We start from the raw sequence: 21,179 nt of genomic DNA on the forward strand, positions 1-21,179 counted from the left end.
ACATGGACACATAGGCTAACATAGATGTGCTTTTTAGTCTGGAAAAAAAAAAAAAGTCAAACGCCTGTAAATTCAGTGTTAAAGCCCATTGTTGTTCATGAAGCCTTAAAGTGGTTGTTAACCCACCAAGTTAAAGTGGATTTAAACCAACTCCTTATTTCTAAATTACTTCCATAGTGCTCATCTATAAAGGATATACATGCCTCCTGCATGTATCCTTACTTGTCAAATATCTCCCCTTTAGCTGTTTGGAGTCCTGCAATACTCCGGATTCTGTGGACAGGTCTGTTGTCCAGGGCTCGGTGGGTAAAGGCGTGATGTCAGTACACTCCCGCCCACCTCGACACTACCCTTGGCCAGGCATCGATATTTCTTATACTGAACTTCTGCTGGGCTCATGGATTATGACCCATGGTCACTAACATCCAATCAAATCCCAGGAAAGTAACCACATGACTTCAGCATGCCCAACCATGCTGAGGTGTGGAGCAGCCAATCCTGGGAGAGCAGAAAAAGAAAGGAGGGGGATGTGAAGTACACAGAATGTCTCTCACACTTGTGCATGAGATAAGGAAATCACTGTCAGTCACAGCAAGAGGAAAGAAACAGACACCTATTTCTCTGTGTCTGTTTTTATCTTACTGAGAAAGACTAAAGGATTGCTCAGAGCTGGATTAACTCTTCGTGGCAAGACTGGGCACAGATGAAATTACATCCTCTGCTGTAACAGATATGAGTCTTAAAGGATCACTAAAGCTATGGCCCCGAACCTGGTCTTCTGGGGTCCCTCGGCGGCTGTCTCGGCTCCCCCCCAACAAGGGGGTGAGACGCTCACTGTATCACTCGGCCCCGCCCCCGGCGCCCAGCGCCATTGGATGTGATTCACAGCAGCGCGAGCCAATGGCTGCTCTGCTTTCAATCCATCCACTCTAGCCAATCAACGGCCAGGCTGAGCGGCGAAGAGGATGTCGGCAGCGAGCGCGGGACTTTCGAGTGGTCAGGTAAGTAAAACGGGGGGGCTGAGGGGGCGGTATTGTCAGATGTTTTTTCACCTTAATGCATAGAATGCATTAAGGTGAAAAAAAAACAAAAAAAAAAAAAAAACAAAAAAAACTTACCTTTACAACCCCTTTAATTTAAAAAAAAAAAAAATTAAATTGGGGGTTTACAGCCACTTTACGTTTACAGTATCCTCACGGTTTATTCATGTAATCTGCTCCAGTGTCTGTGCCATATATATATATATATATATATATATATATATATATATATATATATATATATATATAAAAAACCAAATGCAGCTATATACCAATTTTCATAACGCAGATCGGCGCTCACGTGACCCGCCGCCTCTCTCCTCTCTCGGCCTGACAGCTGCAGCGGCGGAAATGATCCCTGCTGATGTCAGTCAGGAAGAGGAGGGGAGGTGGGTCACGTGAGCGCCAATCGGCTTTCTGAAAACAGGTATATAACTGCATTTTTTTTTTTATAAAGGCACAGACACAGGAGAGATTACATGAATAAACCCCTAGGATACAGTACATTTAAACCCAATCAGCAGGAGGGGAGGGGGGCGGGCACAGAAATGGAGCTGAAAGGCAGGGAGGGGAGGGGGAAGAGGATGGAGGAGAGCACAGAGGACGACAGAGGAGAGCTGCGGACAGAGGTACATAAACTGATGATATATGGTGGTCAGTTTACAAAAGGGGGTGCAGAACCAGCTAGGTATTTCAAGTGTTACAGGGGGCCAAATGACGCAGCACAAGCACTGTGCTGTATAACATGCTTTAAAAGGAACAGGAACTTTTTTGTAAATATCACTAGGCAAAATAATTTTTTTTTGTTTTGGATAGAGTGGAGAGGGATTGATGGAGATTCACTCTATTTGTCCTGCTTCACATTATCAATAAATAGTGTAAGTAAAAAAAAAAAACCCAAATTTTGAGTCCCCAGAACAGCAATGGAGGGGAAATCTTCCAATTAGGACACTAGTTCTGGTGACCTGTGGGCCCCAAGGGATTCGCTTAATTTGCCGCCGATTCCCTCTGACTTCCTGTTTCGGGTATGGGATAGGAAGTGAAGGTAAATCTCCCCAATGGGACACAGATGACAAAAAACAAACAAACAAAAAAAAAAAAAACACACAACTATAGTGATCCAAATGAAACTTGCAGTGCTGCTCTAAGCGGAGACAGAGATCTCCCCACCAGTTCCACTGAAGGGAGATGGCGTCAGTGCACCATTTAGAGGTCTAAAAACAGTATCAAAGAAGAAAGGGAGCCACTTGTCAACCCAGTGCATTAGTATGTAAATAAATGTGGCCTCAGCCAGCACAGATACAGCCCCCCCCCCCCCCCCCCCCCCCCCCACGTTTCCTCTGCTTCTGTAATGTAAACACAGAAGCAGAGGAAGTGATGTCATCGCTCCTCGTGAAGCCTTTTCGTTCCAGCTTCCGAGTAGAGAAGAGATCTACTGCGAGTCTGCACCAACACACTACACTGACACTAGCACACAGGCACATAAACACCCCCCCCCCCCCCCCTGCACCCCTGTCACAGTGACATCAATAGCAGTTTTTTTTTAACTGATTACTGCATTGGTGTCATTTGTGACTGTTATAAGTGGTAGGGCAGTTAGTAGTAGGCCCCTTTAGGTCTAGGGTACCCCCCTAATTCCCCCCAATAAAGGTTTAACCCTTTGATCACCCACCAGTGTCACTAAGCGATTTTTTTTTCTGATCGCCGTATTAGTGTCACAGGTGACGCTAGGTAGCAAGGTAATTATTTAGGTTCACCTTCAGCTTATTATAGCGTCAGGTACCCCCATATACTACCTAATAAAGGTTTTAACCCCCTGATTGCCCCCTAGTTAACCCTTTCACCATTGATCACCGTATAACTGTTACGGGTGACGCTGGTTAGTTTGTCTTTTACAGTGTCAGGGCACCTGCCGTTTATTACCTAATAAAGGTTTAACCTCCTGATCGCCTGGCGGGTGATATCAGATAGGTTTTAGGGTCAGATAGGGTCTGTGTTGCCCCAGGCAGCGTCAGGTTAGTGCCAGTACCGCTAACACCCACGCACGCAGCATACACCTCCCTTAGTGGTATAGTATCTGAATGGATCAATATCTGTTCAGATCTATACTAGCGTCCCCAGCAGTTTAGGCTTTCCAAAAACGCAGTGTTAGCGGGATCAGCCCAGATACCTGCTAGCGCACCTGCATTTTGCCCCTCCGCCCAGCCCACCCAAGTGCAGTATCGATCGATCACTGTCACTTACAAAAGACAACACACATAACTGCAGCGTTAGCAGAGTCAGCCTGATCCCTGCGATCGCTAACAGTTTTTTTGGTAGCGTTTGAATCAGTCGTTAACAGGAGCTTTTTTACCTGTGAGTCTCACTAGTGTACCACTAAATTTAGAGCCCAAAATGGCAAAAATCGAAGGTACACTAGTGAAAACAGATGGTGAAGAGGAAGTCACTCATCTGTTATATTCAGGCTCAGAACACGATCCTGTAGACGACAGCAACTCCATGACAGATAGCTCTGACAACGAAGTTGTGGCCCCTGCCAAGGTCAGGCGTACCAGACCCCGATCTTCTGCTGTTGAGGTGCAAGAACCACAAGGCTCTCGTATGGAGCAGAGAAGTACTAGTGCCGCTCATCCTTCTGGTGAACTGGCAAGCACGAGCGGCCTAGTACACCCTGGTCGTAGTCAAACCAGCACTGCAGTAACACGTGGTGACGTGGCAAGTCCCATAAGTGCAGTTCAAGCTGGTGAGGTGGCAAGCACAAGTAGTGTCCCACTGCCACCAAGAAGACAAAGACAGGCCCGTCGAGCCCATAGTGCCCTTCCTGTTGCATTCGCCAATCCTAATTGGGAACCCACCACTTCTGCAGCACCCGTACTTCCCCCATTCACTGGTCAACCCGGTATTCAGGTGGAAACAGTTGATTTTACGTCACTTGATTTTTTTATTTGCTGTTTTTCACCAAAGATCTCTATAGATCTATTGTGGACCAAAGCATTTTGTATGCTGGTCAATACATCGCCGTTAATCCCCAGTCCTCCCTTGCCAGAGATTGGAAACCAAATACGGTTTCCGAATGTAAGATCTTTCTGAGCCTATCCCTCGACATGGGCATAGTTAAAATGAGTATGTTGTGGTCATATTGGTCCACTAACCCAATTTACCATATGCCTGTGTTCTCTGCCTTCATGACCAGGGCACGATACGAGCAGATCTTGCAGTTCATGCATTTCAACCACAATGAACTCTGTCGTCCTCGTGGAGACCCTGGATACGGCTCTACAAAATTCGGCCCCTCGTAAACCACTTCAACCAACGTTTTGCAGACCTGTTTACTCCCCATCAAGTTGTCTGCGTTAAGTCCCTGATTAAGTTTTCTGGCCACTTGTCTTTTAAACAGTATCTTCCCAGCAAGCGTGCCAGATACGGGGTCAAGATGTATAAGCTCTGTGACAGGGCCACAGGCTATACATGTAGCCGGAGAACTGCCCAGATTACATAGGGAGCGCTGGCAAGATTGTGTGGGACTTGGTGTCATCCTTATTCGGAAAGGGGTACCATTTGTATGGGGACAATTATTACATGAGCGTGCCACTTTTTAGTCACCTGTTTGATCGGTAGATTGGAGCAGTTGCCCGTAAGGCCAGACGCTGGTACAAGAAAGTGTGTTTATTTCAAATGGCTTTGCTGAACGCTCATGCTATACAGAGCTTCAGGATGGACTGGATCCTTCCTTAAATTCCAGGAAGAGATCGTCCGAGCCCTTCTGTTTCTAAACGGTGCTCCACCTCACCTTCCCAATCCAAATGCAGTAAGCCGGCTGCATGAGAGGCATTTTCCTTATGTCCTTCCGAGTACCCCTACCCAACGAGCCCTCCAAAGAAGATGTTGGGTCTGCAGCAAACGCGGATATAGGCGTGACACCCGCTATTATTGTCCCTCCTGTCCTGACAATCTTGGTCTTTGCATCGGTGAATGTTTTGAACGCTACCATACACTAGTTGAGTATTAGCATAGGGTACAGCACTGCACAGAGTAGGACACACTTTCACAGGGTCTCCCAAGATGCCATCGCATTTTGAGAGACCCAAACCTGGAACCATTACAGTTACAAAAAAAAAAAAAAAATAAATAAAATGAAAAAAAAAAAAAAAATAGTTGTCGCTTTATTCTCCCTCTATTGTTCTGCTCTTTTTAATGTACTCTATTCAGGTATGTAATTTTTTTTATACTTTACTGTTTACTGTGTTTTATTGTTAACCATTTTTTGTTTTCAGGTATGCCATTCAGCTGCAGCGTGGATTTATTTATCTTGGCAGCAACAGAGTTTGCTCCCACGATGCAAGCTGTGACTCCAGCGCTGTAGGAGGCGATTTCACCACCACAGTTAAAAACAAAACGGTGCAAGTATGCCCATCATTAGAAGTGGGTGGATGAAGGGAGGTATTCTAATGGTGGGCATACCCACCGATCAATCTTTCGTTCAGCCCACAGGCTGCATGAAAAAAAAAAAAAAAAAAAAATTGATTACAATATATGCCCAACAAGGACCAACGTACTGGCATGTTGCTGGACTTTGAGTGGTTATACCAGAATGATGCCTGCAGGTTTAGGTATCATCTTGGCATCATTCTTTTCAGCCAGTGGTCGACTTTCATGTAAAAGCAATCCTAGTGGCTAATTAGCCTCTAGATTGCTTTTACAAGCAGTGGGAGGGAATGTACCCCACCCCCCCCCCCCCACCATCTTCCATGGTTTTCTCTGGCTCTCCTGTCCTAACAGGGAAATTGAGAATGCAGCCGGTGGTTCTGCCAGCTGACCATAGAGCTGATCAGAGATTAGAATGGCTCCAATCAACTCTATGGCCTAAGAAACCGGAAGCTACGAGAATTTCATTACTTAGATTTCGCCGGGTGTAAACAGTGCCATTGAGAAATTGGGAAAGCATTTTATCACACCGATCTTGGTGTGGTCAGATGCTTTGAGGGCAGAGAGATCTAGGGTCTAATAGACCCCAATTTAAAAAAAAAAGTGTACCTGTCACTACCTATTGCTATCATAGGGGATAATTACATTCCCTGAGATAACAAAGAAAATGATAAACGAAAGGAACAGTTTAAAAATAAGATAAAAAGCAAAAAAATTAAAAGCACCCCTGCAGGCGAACGCAAGCGTTGGTCTGGCATCAAATGTAAACTGCAATTGCACCATGCATGTGAGGTATCACCACGAAGGTCAGATCGAGGGCAGTAATTTTAGCAGTAGACCTCCTCTGTAAATCTACAGTGGTAACCTGTAAAGGCTTTTAAAAATGTATGTAGTTTGTCCCCACTGCACGTTTGTGTGCAATTTTAAAGCATTTAGTGTTTGGTATTCATGTATTCGGCATAAGATCATCTTTTTTATATCAAACATTTGGGCAAATATAGTGTGTTTTAGTGCATTAAAATTAAAAGTGTTTTTTCCCAAAAAAAGGCGTCTGAAAAATCGCTGCGCAAATACTGTGTGAAAAAAAAAATTAAACACCCATTTTAATCTGTGCTTTAAAAAAATATATAATGTTTGGGGGATCAAAGTAATTTTCTTGCAAAAAAAAAATTAATTTTTATGTTAACAAAAAGTGTCAGAAAGGGCTTTGTCTTCAATTGGTTAGAAAAGTGGGTGATGTGTGACATAAGCTTCTAAATGTTGTGCATAAAATGCCAGGACTGTTCAAACCTCCCCCAAATGACCCCATTTTGGAAAGTAGACACAGTCCATCGAATATTTTATATTTTGAAACAAGTTGCAGGAAAAAGAAAAATTTTTTTTTTCTTTGCACAAAGCTGTAACTAAATGATATATTGCTCGAACATGCCATGGACATATGTGGAATTACCGTATTTATCGGCGTATAACACGCACCCCAAGTTTAGGAGGGAATTTTAAGGAAAAAAAACTTACATTTAAATGCCCATCAATGCAGCCTCATCAGTGTTCATCTGCAGCCTTGTTAGTGCAGCCTTGCCCCAGTGTCCAATGCAGCCTTGTCAGTGCAGCTTTGCCCCAGTGCAGCCTTGTTAGTGCAGCTTTGCCCCAGTGCAGCCTTGTCAGTGCAGCTTTGCCCCAGTGCAACCTTGTCAGTGCAGCTTTGCCCCAGTGCAGAATTGTCCGTGCAGCCTTGTCCCCAGTGCAGCCTTGTCCCCAGTGCCGCCAACATACACAAGTTTAGTGTGTATTTTTAAATATGGCGCCGCGGAGTTCAGCTGAACGAGCAACGCCGAGAACACAGTGACTGGGCGGAGCCGAGATACACATAGCCGAGGGTTCTGGGCTCTTCTCGGCGCCGTTCACAGTCACGCCCAGTCCCTATGATGGACATAACAGAGGTCCAATGGCGGGACTGAACGGCGCCGAGAACCCTCGGCTATGTGTATCTCGGCTCCGCCCAGTCACTGTGTTCTCGGCGGTGCTTGTTCAGCTGAACGAGCGCCGCCGAGTCCCTCCGAACTCCGCGGCGCCATATTTAAAAATACCCGCTATGTGAATGTCGGCTGCGATTGCTCCGATAGATCACAAAAATAGCGGGGATTGGCATAAAACACGCACCCACGATTTTCCCCTGATTTTAAGGGGAAAAAAGTGTATGTTATACGCCGATAAATACGGTACATCCCAAAATACATTCTGTTGCTTCTCCTGAGTACGGGGATACCACGTGTGAGACGTTTTGGGAGCCTAGCCGCGTACGGGACCCCGAAAACCAAGCACCGCCCTTCAGGCTTTCTAAGGGTGTAAGTTTTTTATTTCACTCCTCACTGTCTATCACAGTTTTGGAGGCCATGGAGTGGCCAGATGGCAAAAAACTCCCCCAAATGACCCAATTTTGGAAAGTAAACACCCCAAGCTATTTGCTGAGAGGTATGGTGAGTATTTTGCAGATATCGCTTTTTGTCACAAAGTTTTGAAAATTGAAAAAAGAAAAAAAAATACATTTTTCTTTTCTTTTTTCATTTTTAAAAACAAATGAGAGCTGCAAAAAATACTCACCATGCCTCTCAGCACATAGCTTGGGATGTCTACTTTCCAAAATTGGGTCATTTGGGGGGGGGCAAAATGAGGTCATTTGGGGGGGGGGGGGGGGTGTCATTTTGGCATTTTATGGCCTTCAAAACTGATAGGTAGTGAGGAGTGAAATCAAAAATTTACGCCCTTAGAAATCCTGAAGGCGGTGCTTGGTTTTCGGGGCCCCGTACGTGGCTAGGCTCCCAAAAAGTCCCACACATGTGGTATCCCCGCACTCATGAGAGGTAGCAGAATGTATGTTGGGGTGTCATTCCACATATGCCCATGGCATGTTTGAGCAATATATAATTTGACAACTTTGTGCAAAAAATAAAAAAAAATTTAATTTTCCCGCAACTTATTAATTAACTAATAACTAATTTTGGGGTTAAATTCTACACATAACCATGGCATGTGTGAGCAATGTATCATTTCATGACAACTTTTTGTAAAAAAATTTTTTTTTTTTGTCATTATTCAATCACTTGGGACAAAAAAAATAAATATTCAATGGGCTCAACATGCCTCTCAGCAATTTCCTTGGGGTGTCTACTTTCCAAAATGGGGTCACTGGGGAGGGGGGGTGGTTGTACTGCCCTGCCATTTTAGCACCTCAGGAAATGAGATGGGCAGTCATAAACTAAAGGCTGTGTAAATTCCAGAAAATGTACCCTAGTTTGTAGACACTATAACTTTAGCGCAAACAAATAAATATACGCTTATTGACATTTTTTTTTTTTTTTTACCAAAGACGTGGCTGAATACATTTTGACCTAAATGTATGACTAAAATTGAGTTTATTGGATTTTTCTTATAACAAAAAGTAGAAAATATTTTTTTTTCAAAATTTTCGGTCTTTTTCCGTTTATATCGCCAAACAAAAAAAAAAAAAAAAAAAAAAAAAAACCGCAGAGGCAATCAAATACCATCAAAAGAAAGCTCTATTTGTGGGGAAAAAAGGACGCAAATTTTGTTTGGGTACAACATTGCATGACCGCGCAAATACCAGTTAAAGCAGCACAGTGCCAAATTGTAAAAAATCCTCTGGTCCTTAGGCAGCCAAATAGTGGTTAAAGCTTTACCCAATGAACAAATAAAATCCCAATTGATGACGTCATGAGGAGGTGGGGTCAAACGGTGAGGTCATTGGATAGCCTCGCCCCGTAGGTGGTGGAGCAACATTAATCACGATTGATGATGCATCTACATCGGGGGGACAATTTTTAAATAAAGGACTTGTCAAAATCTGGCTGTCTATTTATACTACACACTTTTTTTTTGTAAATAAGTAGTGGTATGTACCCCATACTTATTCACATGGCGGGAGGGGGTCAGAATCTGGAGGCCCCCCTTTAAGGAGGTTCCAGATTCAAATAAGCCCTCACTGCCTGCAGACCCCCACAACCACTGGCCGGGGTTGTGAGAAAGAGGCCCTTGTCCTCATTAACATGGAGACAAAGTGCTTTTGGGGGGTGGGGGGAGCCTCCCCTAGACCAAATCACCCCTCCCCTCCTTGTTAAGGGCACTGTGGCCTGGTATGGATGAGGAGGGGGGGCAGGAAAGGGCCCCTCCCCCCTTTCCTGGCGCGCCAAGCTGCATGCTTGGATAAGCATCTGGTACTTGGATGCCGTTTCTTTCAGAATTTTTACATGCCGGCAATTCTTTTGTTTTCAGTCTGCTGCAGGGTGGATTTGATTTAAATCACTAGTAAAAAGGCTCGATTTAAAACCAACTCAATTTAAAGTGGAGTTCCACCCACTTTTACAACTCTTCAGCATCCCTCACTAAACTGTGCACTGTAAACGAATTTGAATTTTTAAAAATTTTTTTCTCAGCACCTACTGTACATCTGCTGTAGTCATTTTTCACTTCCTCCTCCCTGGCCGTGGCCCATTGCATTATTTCCTATTTGCAATGCCTTCTGGGAAGGGGCGGCAACTTCCTCTGACACTACCGTTGCTATGGAAACCTGACCTCAAACCTATTAAACTGCTTGTGCTACACTGAGCATGTGTGAGATCTGCAAGGATGAGATCCAGGAAGAAATACAGGTTTTTGGAAAAATGGAAACAAAGTTGCCTGGAACGTGGCCTAGCTGTTTTACACATGATTATTGATGAAGAACAAATACAATTAGATGAAATTAAAAAAGAGATCGATATCAGTGTACAGCTGCTAGAACCATATAAAAATGATCAGGACTTTAATAAATATAATGACCTCCTTAAAAAGGAGGTTGAAAAAACTCAAAAAACTCTCAAATCTACCAAACAGGAAAAGTTCAAACAGAACCTTCTTGACTGGGAGAAGGGAGATATTTTTGATCCTACAGTACCTCGAAGGAGAAGTAGATCACGTAGGGGTAGAAGAAATCTATCAGGTATGTCAAGATCAAGATACTCCTCTACAGATAGTGAATCTGAGCAGCCTGAAAAAACGGTTGTTTTTTTTAGACCAGGAAGGGGATATTATCCCCAAAGCAGGCACGCAGCAAATCACATCCATGACCAAATCCCAGGCCCAAACCAACAGGGGAAACCAGGGAAGAGGAAAAGGAAAAGAAGGAAGAGGAAACCAAAGGGAACTCAGGTCGGCGTCACGCAAACTCTAGACAGCCAACAAAGGTCAAAAAACCAATCTTTAGAAAAACCACAACTAGACCTAAAAGTGGTTAATCTGTCCGAATTCCCTCTTAACCATCATCACATCTCCTTATTACAAAAGGGCCTATCCTTCTCTCCCACCACCACGATGAGTGAATTTGAGGTTTTTAAAGATATTAATTTATTTTTGAGGAAACTGATTTTCAGATATTGGCATGCGAATAGGGGTACCCAACGTACTGAAATGGATCAATTGGAGAAACAGGAGCGGGACTCGCTTGAGGCTCTAATTGCTCTTCTAGATGAAAATCAAGAGTATGAACTAGAAGCTGAAACCACACAAATATCACCTAGTTGTCCCCGTCCATCACAGTTGGTAATAAAATCCCAAAAAATGCCACCCCTTTCTAAACACAGACATATCCAATTTTTTCTTGAACAGGTTAAAAAGGGACCTCACTGAGATTAATTGGAAATATAGAGGACAAGACAATCTTACTCGGCAGGAAAGGAGAGCCCTAAAAGAATTGGAGGATGCAAAAGACAGTTATAAAAGCAAGTGATAAAGGAGGCAATATGGTCCTTATGTCACACACTATGTATGAGGAACAAACTATGCGTCTCCTCCGTGATGAGACCACCTACTTGAGGTTACATCAAAACCCCTTCCCCCAAATGGTGATAGATCTTAATTTTAAGCTTCAGTTAGCTCAGGAGGCTGGTCTTATCATCAAAAGAGAATGTAAATATCTTAGTGTCAGTGAGTTCAACATTCCTACTCTCTATACTATTCCTAAACTCCATAAGTCCATTACCGACCCTCCGGGGAGACCGATAGTATCGGCTGTCAAGGGTCCCCTCGAGAGGGTCGGTAAATATGTGGACTCACTGATCAAAGAGTTAGTACAAGACCTACCGTCATTCATTCAGGATACACGGGATGTTTTGGGGAGATTGGAGGATATATCTTTACCAAAGGGGATACTACTTGTCGGTATCGACGTGGAGTCGTTGTATACGTCGATACCGCACAGATGGGGCCTCAGAGCAACACAATTCTTTTTGGATGATAGATTCCCACTGTTGGCAGGACAAAACGAATTTATCGTTGAACTTCTACAATTCATGCTGGAGAACAATTATTTTCAGTTTCTCGGAATATACTACAAACAAGTTAGGGGCACTTCGATGGGAGCCCCTTGGGCTCCCTCATATGCCTGTTTACATCTGGGCCTATGGGAACTCGAATGCGTGTACCCCTCGTCGATGTACCTCGGCCACTGTCGTTTGTGGCTGAGGTACATCGATGATGTGATCATGCTTTGGGACGGTTCACCGACAGAATTGGTACGATTCATAGATGAACTTAACGAGAACGATCGAAACATCAGGCTGACATATACATATGATGCTAATAGTCTGTCATTTCTAGATCTTACTGTATTTGTAAAAAATGGTAAACTACATACAAAAACCTTTAGAAAGGACACAGCGGCCAACACTTTGCTATTGGCATCAAGCCACCATCCCATCCCCCTAAAACAAGGAATTCCAGTGGGTCAGTTCCTCCGCGCAAGAAGAAATTGCTCGGAGGAAGCTGACTTCCACAGGGAAATACACAATCTCTATGGGAGATTTTGTGATCGTGGCTACTCACATGCATGCATCAGACGGGCTAAAGAAAGAGCCCTACATACCAATAGATCATCTCTACTGATGAAACAGACTAAAAAAGAAAGCGAAAAAGAAAAAACCTCAAGCCATCCTCCTTTAAGGATCATCACTAAGTTCGGCGCACAGTGGGACCAGATTAAGGAAGTGCTGGGTCGCCACTGGCACATTCTGTCTGAAGCCCCCATTTTGGGTAACCTTGTAAGTAATAAGCCGCTGCTCACTGCTCGTAGAGCAACTAATTTGAGGGATCGTCTGGTGCATTCCGAGTATAATAGACCCAAAAAACGTAATTGGCTGACCGATCTTCCACCTCTTAAGGATATGTACCCCTGTGGTAGATGCCATGTGTGCAGATATGTGGATCGAACGGATGTGTTCGCCAGCTCTGACGGAAAAAAAAAAATTTGGAATTAACAGTTTCATAAACTGTACAACCACACGGGTAATTTATATGATAACGTGCCCGTGTGGTCTCATCTATGTCGGTAAGACCAAAAGAGAATTAAAAATCAGAGCTGGCGAGCACATCCAGAGCATCCTTAATAAGGATGATGATCGACCTTTATCTCTGCATTTTCTTGTTAAACATGGGGGCAAACCAGACGGCCTGAAGTGTAAAGGCATCTATAGACTCAATTTGCCCCATAGACGTGGAGATTTTGATAGGATATTGTATCAAAAGGAGAAGATGTGGATTTTCTATTTAAATAGTATGCAGCCCCTTGGATTGAATAATGAATTCAATCTATCTCCTTTCTTGGAGCAATAAATTGGCTGAAAATCTAGATTGTTTATGGAATAAAGCAAAATAATCCCTAGCTGGAAATCCACATCCTCCCCTATGCTGAGATATATTGAGATCAATACCATATGTGGATAATGAAATGTTGACAACCCACATATGGTATGTCTAACTTTCCAAATCTCTTATTGATACCACATATGAGCTGACTAGATTGTAGCTGCAGGCTTCTGGGTAATGTATTGCTGACAATGTAACAATAGCAATCTTATTTCAGAAAATAGCTTTTTCAGCTCTATACAATGGTAACAATGTTTTGATACAATCTTTAAATATCAGGAGTTAACAATTTGCCCCTTTTTTTCTTATTTGATGTTTAGTTTTGGGCCATACATGAACCAATTAGATTGAGGTTGTAGTATCTGGAGGAACCTTTTATTAATAAGTTACTGACGTTCCATCTGAATCTTAAAACACAGCTGTACATATGTGTGTGATTGCACTAGCGGTGAATGTGAATTTAGGTTAGTCTGCAATGCCCAGGTGCTGGCAATAATTAACGCAAATTAAACATCAATCGGCAGGCTATTTAAGCACCTAGCCGTGGGTATTGCATATGCTCTGAAGAAGCTTGGCAACAAGTGAAACGCGTAAGCGTCTAACCTGTGCACTGGTGGGACATGGATCTCCACACATAAATGAGGAATCAACTTTTGCACATACAGAAGCGATCTGAGAACTTTCCAAGATGGCGGGTTGAGCCCTGCGGTGAATACTGGGACTAAGCGCTTCCCCTGGTAAACCTACAGACCTAGCGCGGAACATTTCGTGAACCCTTTGACACACCGTACTTCCCCACGGAAGACCCGGAAACAACAGCTCCTGTCAGTACGGGCGAGCACACCGCATGTCTGCTCCCCCACACCGAGACAAGGCGGCTATCGCAGTCCTCTATGGATCTTGGAACTCTTTGGTTGAAGACGTCAAACAGTGAGCTCTGTAGTGCTCCAACATATACGGAGGCACACCATATATTGCTATCTGCCGTTTGTTTCCTTACCCAATATATTTTCTTGTTTTCCAACTGCTGATATATAGCCGGCCAAACGGGGACACTTCATCCATTTATCTAATTATTAATTTACCAACCTGCCATACATTGAAGTCTGTTTTTCCTCATTATCAATATCCGGACGGATATCTTGCTAATCACCAGCACCTGCACTTTATTCAGTAAGGACCGAAGCGGCAATAATAAATCTATTTATAAACTTTATCTGGGAAGTAAATGAAATATACATCAGACCCGGGTCTTTTCAATAAGCTGAAGTGTGTATGGATGCAGGAGTGATTTATGTATGTGGAAAACATCGGTGGCCACCAGTGCTGTGTAGGACTTTCTGTCCTATTTTTAATTAATGGTTTTTGGATAGTAACACTGTTTTTACTGGGATAATCAATAAAGATATTTAGGTTTAATACCCGCATGCTCTTGAGTGGACTGTCCTTTGAAGGTTCTCTCCTCCTCCTCTTCTCTTTAAAGAAATACAGTCTGGCTTCAGATGCCCACACTTAACCACTTAAGGACCAGCCTTGTTTTGGATTTTAGGTGTTTACATGTTTAAAATAGGTTTTTTTGCTAGAAAATTACTTAGAACCCCAAAACATTATATATTTTTTTTCTAACACCCTAGAGAATTAAATGGCGGTCATTGTAATACTTTTTTTCGCACCGTATTTGTGCAGTGGTCTTATAAGCGCACTTTTTTTGGAAAAAAATTCACTTTTTTGAAAAAAGTAGTAATAATAATAATAATAATAATAATAAATAATTAAAGTTAGCCCAATTTTTTTTTATATCGTGAAATATGTTACGCCAAGTAAATGGATACCCAACATGTCACGCTTCAAAATTGCGCCCGCTTGTGGAATGGCGTCAAACTTTTACCCTTAAAAATCTCCATAGGCAACGTTTAAAAAACTCTACAGGTTGCATGTTTTGCGTTACAGAGGAGGTCTAGGGCTAGAATTATTGCTCTCGCTCTACCGGTCGTGGCGATACCTCACGTGTGGTTTGACCACCGTTTTCATATGCGGGTGCTACTCACGTATGCGTTCGCTTCTGCACGCGAGCTCATCGGGACAGGGTGCTTTAAAAAAAATATATATATTATTTATTTTACTTTTATTTTATTTAATTTTTCACTTTAAAAAAAAAAAAAAAAATTGGATCACTTTTATTTCTATTACAAGGAATGTAAAAATCCCTTGTAATAGAAAAAAAGCATGACAGGTCCTCTTAAATATGAGATCTGGGGTCAAAAAGACCTCAGATCTCATATTTTTAACTTAAATGCAATAAAAAAAAAAAAAAAAAGTAATTTGATGACATTGAAAAAATGTGCCTTTAAGAGGCATAGTGACGTTATGACGTCGCTTCCGCCCTGCAGTGTCATGGAGACGGGTGGGGGCCATTTACCCTAACTCGTCTCCTTGCACAGCACTGAGAAGGACGCGATTGCCTCCGCCACGACGGCTCCGATAAGTGGCGGAGGGCACCGGATCGCGGCAATAAGTGATCTCGAGGCGAATCCGCCGCAGGGACCACTTTTATCTTGTAGCCGACCACCGGCCGAAAACGGTGATACCGGGGTTATGGCAGCTGGCTGCTGCCATAACAACGATATCCATCCTTAAAGTTAGGACGTACATCGGTGTGCGGCGGTCGGCAAGTGGTTAAGATGGCCACGGCCTGCGGTAAGTTTATAAAATAACAAACTACTGCTATAAACCAACAAAACAGATCTTAGTTTACAGACTAACTTTACTAGAATACATTAAGCTTGTGTATTATAGTGGTATTTTTATTTAACCACTTGCCGACCGCCGCATGACTATATACGTCGGCAGAATGGCACGGGCAAGCAAAAGGACTTACAGGTACGTCCTTGCCTGCCCCCCGGTGCCAGCGGCGGTCGGATTCAGGTCAGGGTCGATCGAAGGTGAGGGGGAGGCCACTCATTCGTGGCTCCCCCCTCTCGATCGCTCCTGGCCAATGATGGGCTTCCTCGGCTTCTGTGAATGTAAACAGAAGCGGAGGAAGTGATGTCATCTCTCCTCGAGCCAGTCTTTTTGATCCGGCGCCGAGGAGAGAAGACATCCAAGCAAGTGCACCAACACTACACTAACAGTAGAACACGCAGGTACACTTGTCACCCCCCTGTCACCCCCCAGTCACCCCCTGATCACCCCCCCTGTACCCCCACACATACTGACACCAATAGCAGGTTTTTTTTTTTTTCTGATTATTGCATTGGTGTCAGTTTGTGTCAGTTATAAGTGTTAGGGCAGTTAGGTTAGCCCCCTTTAGGTCTAGGGTACCCCCCCCTAACCCCCCCTAATAAAGTTTTAACCCCGTGATCACCCCCCGTCGCCAGTGTCACTAAGCGATCGTTTTTCTGATCGCTGTATTAGTGACACAGGTGACGCTAGTTAGGGAGGTAAGTATATAGGTTCGCCGTCAGTGTTTTATAGCGACAGGGACCCCCATATACTACCTTCTAAAGGTTTTAACCCCTTGATTGCCCCCTAGTTAACCCTTTTACCAGTGATCACCATATAATTGTTACGGGTGACGCTGGTTAGTTAGTTTGTTTTTTGTAGTTTTTTTTATAGTTTATTATAGTTTTAGGGCACCCGCCGTTTATTACCTTATAAAGGTTTAACCCCCTAATTGCCCGGCGGTGATATAAGTTAAGTTTTTAGGGTCAGATAAGGTCTGCGTCGCCCCAGGCAGCGTCAGGTTAGCGCCAGTACCGCTAACACCCACGCACGCAGCATACACCTCCCTTAGTGCTATAGTATCTGAACGGATCGATATCTGATCCGATCAGATCTATACTCCCCAGCAGTTTAGGGTCCCCCAAAAAAATGCAGTGTTAGCGGGATCAGCCCAGATACCTGCTAGCACCTGCGTTTTGCTCCTCGGCCCAGCCCTGCCCAGCCCACCCAAGTGCAGTATCGATCGATAACTGTCACAAAACACTAAGCACACATAACTGCAGCGTTCGCAGAGTCAGGCCTGATCCCTGCGATCGCTAACAGTTTTTTGGTAGCGTTTTGAATCAGTCGCTGACAGTCAGGAGCTTTTTTGCCTGTGAGTCTCACTAGTGTACCCCTAAATTTAGAGCCCAAAATGGCAAATCGAAGGTACACTAGTGAAGAGGCCTACACGTTTCTGAGCATGACAGATAGTGAAGAGGAAGTCACTCATCTGTCAAGTTCAGGCTCAGAATACGATCCTGTAGAGGACAGCGTCTCCATGACAGATAGCTCTGACGACGGAGTTGTGGTCCCTGCTAGGGTCAGGCGTACCAGACCCCGAACTTCTTCTTCTGTCCTTGAAGTGCAAGAACCGCAGGTCCCTCATATGGAGCAGAGCAGTACTAGTGCCGCTATTCCTTCTGGTGAACTGGCAAGCACCAGTGGCCTAGTACACCCTGGTCGTACATCCAGCACTGCAGTATCACGTGGTGATGTGGCGAGTCCCATAAGTGCAATTCAAGCTGGTGAGGTGGCAAGCACTAGTAGGGTCCCGCTGCCACCAAGAAGACGAACACAGGCCCGTCGTGCCCATAGTGCCCTTCCTGCTGCATTCGCCAATCCGAATTGGGTACCTACCACTTCTGCAGCACCTGTATTGCCCCCATTCACTGGCCAACCCGGCATTCAGGTGGAAACAGTTGACTTTACGCCACTGGATTTTTATTCACTGTTTTTCACCGAAGATCTCTATAGATCTATTGTGGACCAAAGCAATTTATACGCTGGTCAACACATCGCCACTATTCCCCAGTCCTCCCTTGCCAGAGATTGGAGACCAATTACGGTCTCCGAATTTAAGATCTTTCTGGGCCTTTCCCTCAACATGGGCATAACCAAAAAGAGTGAGTTGCGGTCATATTGGTCCACTGACCCAATTCACCATATGCCCGTGTTCTCTGCCTCCATGACCAGGGCACGATACGAGCAGATTTTGCGGTTCATGCACTTCAACGACAATGAACTCTGTCGTCCTCGTGGAGACCCTGAATACGATCGGCTCTACAAAATTCGGCCCCTCGTAAACCACTTCAACCAACGTTTTGCAGACTTGTTTACTCCCCATCAAGTTGTCTGCGTTGAAGAGTCCCTGATTAAATTTTCTGGCCGCTTGTCATTCAAACAGTACCTTCCCAGCAAGCGTGCCAGATACGGGGTCAAGATGTATAAGCTCTGTGACAGGGCCACAGGCTATACATGTAGATTTATGGTTTACGAGGGCAAAGATAGTCACGTAGAGCCGACAAACTGCCCTGACTACATAGGAAGCGCTGGCAAGATAGTGTGGGACTTGGTGTCACCCTTATTCGGAAAGGGGTACCACTTGTACGTGGACAATTATTACACGAGCGTGCCACTTTTTAGTCACCTTTTTGATCATCAAATTGGAGCATGTGGCACAGTGCGACCTAATCGCCGGGGCTTTCCTCGGCGGCTTGTAGATTCCCGTCTTAGGCTGGGGGAGAGAGCCTGCTTGCAGTGTAATAACTTGCTCGCTATGAAGTGGAGGGACAATAAGAATGTTTTCGTTCTTACCTCCCTTCATGCAGACACGACGACCCAAATTACTACGGCGACTGGTGTTGTGGAGAAACCCCTCTGTGTCCACGAATATAACCAAAATATGGGAGGGGTGGACCTCAACGACCAGTTGTTGGCGCCGTACCCAATTGCCCGTAAGGCCAGACGCTGGTACAAAAAAGTGTCTGTATACTTATTTCAATTGGCTTTGCTGAACGCTCATGTGCTATACAGAGCTTCAGGACGGACTGGATCCTTCCTTAAATTCCAGGAAGGGATCGTCAGAGCCCTTCTGTTTCCAGACGGTGCTCCACCTCACCTTCCCCAACCAAATGCAGTAGGCCGGCTGCATGAGAGGCATTTTCCTTATGCCATCCCGAGTACCCCTACCCAACGAGCCCCCCAAAGAAAATGTCGTGTCTGCAGCAAGCGCGGATTTAGGCGTGACACCCGGTATTATTGTCCCTCCTGTCCTGGCAATCCTGGTCTTTGCATTGGTGAATGTTTTGAACGCTACCATACACTAGTTGAGTTTTAGCGTAGGGTACAGCACTGCACAGACTAGGACACATTTTCACAGGGTCTCCCAAGATGCCATCGCATTTTGAGAGACCCAAACCTGGAACCGTTACAGTTTTAAAAGTTACAGTTATAAAAAAAAAAAATGTAAAAAAAAAAAACCAAAAATAGTTGTCGTTTTATTGTTCTCTCTCTTTTTTCTCTCTATTGTTCTGCTCTTTTTTACTGTATTCTATTCTGCAATGTTTTATTGTTATGTTTTATCATGTTTGCTTTTCAGGTATGTAATTTTTTTTATAGTTTAATGTGTTCTAACCATTTTTTTGTTTTCAGGTACGCCATTCAGCTGCAGCGCGGATTTATTTTGACAGCAACAGCGTTTGCTCCCACGATACATAAAGCCGTGACTCCAGCGCTGTCGGAGGTGATTTCACCACCACAGTTACATACTTCAGCATATATGCCGAAGCGTGGGGGCAGCAGTGGGTGGAGGAGCGATTTGCTCCTGCCTTTTGTGGGAGGATGCCCCCATGCTTCGGCATATATATATTTTAGGTAGGCACAGGTTGCGTTAAATGTTTTATTTTTTACTGTTTTTTTTTTGTATTTGCTTTGCAGGTATGGTAAGTATTACTGTTATACTGTAATGTTACTTTGTTTTTTGTTAACCATCATTTGCTTAGCAGGTACGCCATTCAGTTGCAGCGCGGATTTATTTATCTTGACAGCAACAGCGTTTGCTCCCACGATACATAAAGCCGTGACTCCAGCGCTGTCGGAGGTGATTTCACCACCACAGTTACATACTTCAGCATATATGCCGAAGCGTGGGGGCAGCAGTGGGTGGAGGAGCGATTTGCTCCTGCCTTTTGTGGGAGGATGCCTCCATGCTTCGGCATATATAAAACGGTGCATGTATGCCCATCATTAGAAGTGGGTGGATGAAGGGAGGTATTCTAATGGTGGGCATACCCACCGATCAAGATCTTTTTTTCGTTCAGCCCACAGGCTGCATGAAAAAAAAGTTTACAATGTATGCCCAACAAGGACCAGCAATGTACTGGTATGTTGCTGGACTTTGAGTGGTTATACCAGAATGATGCCTGCAGGTTTAGGTATCATCTTGGTATCATTCTTTTCAGCCAGCGGTCGGCTTTCATGTAAAAGCAATCCTAGCGGCTAATTAGCCTCTAGACTGCTTTTACAAGCCGTGGGAGGGAATGCCCCCCCCCCACCGTCTTCCATGTTTTTCTCTGGCTCTCCTGTCTCAACAGGGAACCTGAGAATGCAGCCGGTGATTCAGCCAGCTGACCATAGAGCTGATCAGAGACCAGAGTGGCTCCAAACACCTCTATGGCCTAAGAAACCGGAAGCTACGAGCATTTTATGACTTAGATTTCGCCGGATGTAAATAGCGCCATTGGGAAATTGGGGAAGCATTTTATCACACCGATCTTGGTGTCGTCAGATGCTTTGAGGGCAGAGGAGAGATCTAGGGTCTAATAGACCCCAATTTTTTCAAAAAAAGAGTACCTGTCACTACCTATTGCTATCATAGGGGATATTTACATTCCCCGAGATAACAATAAAAATGATTAAAAAAAAAAAAATGAAAGGAACAGTTTAAAAATAAGATAAAAAAGCAAAAAAAAAAAAAGAAAAAAAAAAAAGCACCCCTGTCGCCCCCTGCTCTCGCGCTAAGGCGAACGCAAGCGGCGGTCTGTCGTCAAACGTAAACAGCAATTGCACCATGCATGTGAGGTATCACCGCAAAGGTCAGATCGAGGGCAGTAATTTTTGCAGTAGACCTCCTCTGTAAATCTAAAGTGGTAACCTGTAAAGGCTTTTAAAGGCTTTTAAAAATGTACTCATTTTGTTGCCACTGCACGTTTGTGCGCAATTTTAAAGCATGTCATGTTTGGTATCCATGTACTCGGC

At 44.2% G+C, this 21,179-nt stretch overlaps 1 protein-coding gene across 3 annotated transcripts in view; it reads right to left on the reverse strand.

Annotated features, from left to right (window-relative positions):
* Window positions 1-21,179, reverse strand: part of VPS18 (VPS18 core subunit of CORVET and HOPS complexes) — a 215,181-nt gene that overhangs the window by 18,828 nt on the left and 175,174 nt on the right. The window lies entirely within an intron of this gene.

Source organism: Aquarana catesbeiana, linkage group LG13, assembly GCF_042186555.1.
Source record: "Aquarana catesbeiana isolate 2022-GZ linkage group LG13, ASM4218655v1, whole genome shotgun sequence".
In the NCBI taxonomy this organism is placed as follows: Eukaryota; Metazoa; Chordata; class Amphibia; order Anura; family Ranidae; genus Aquarana; species Aquarana catesbeiana.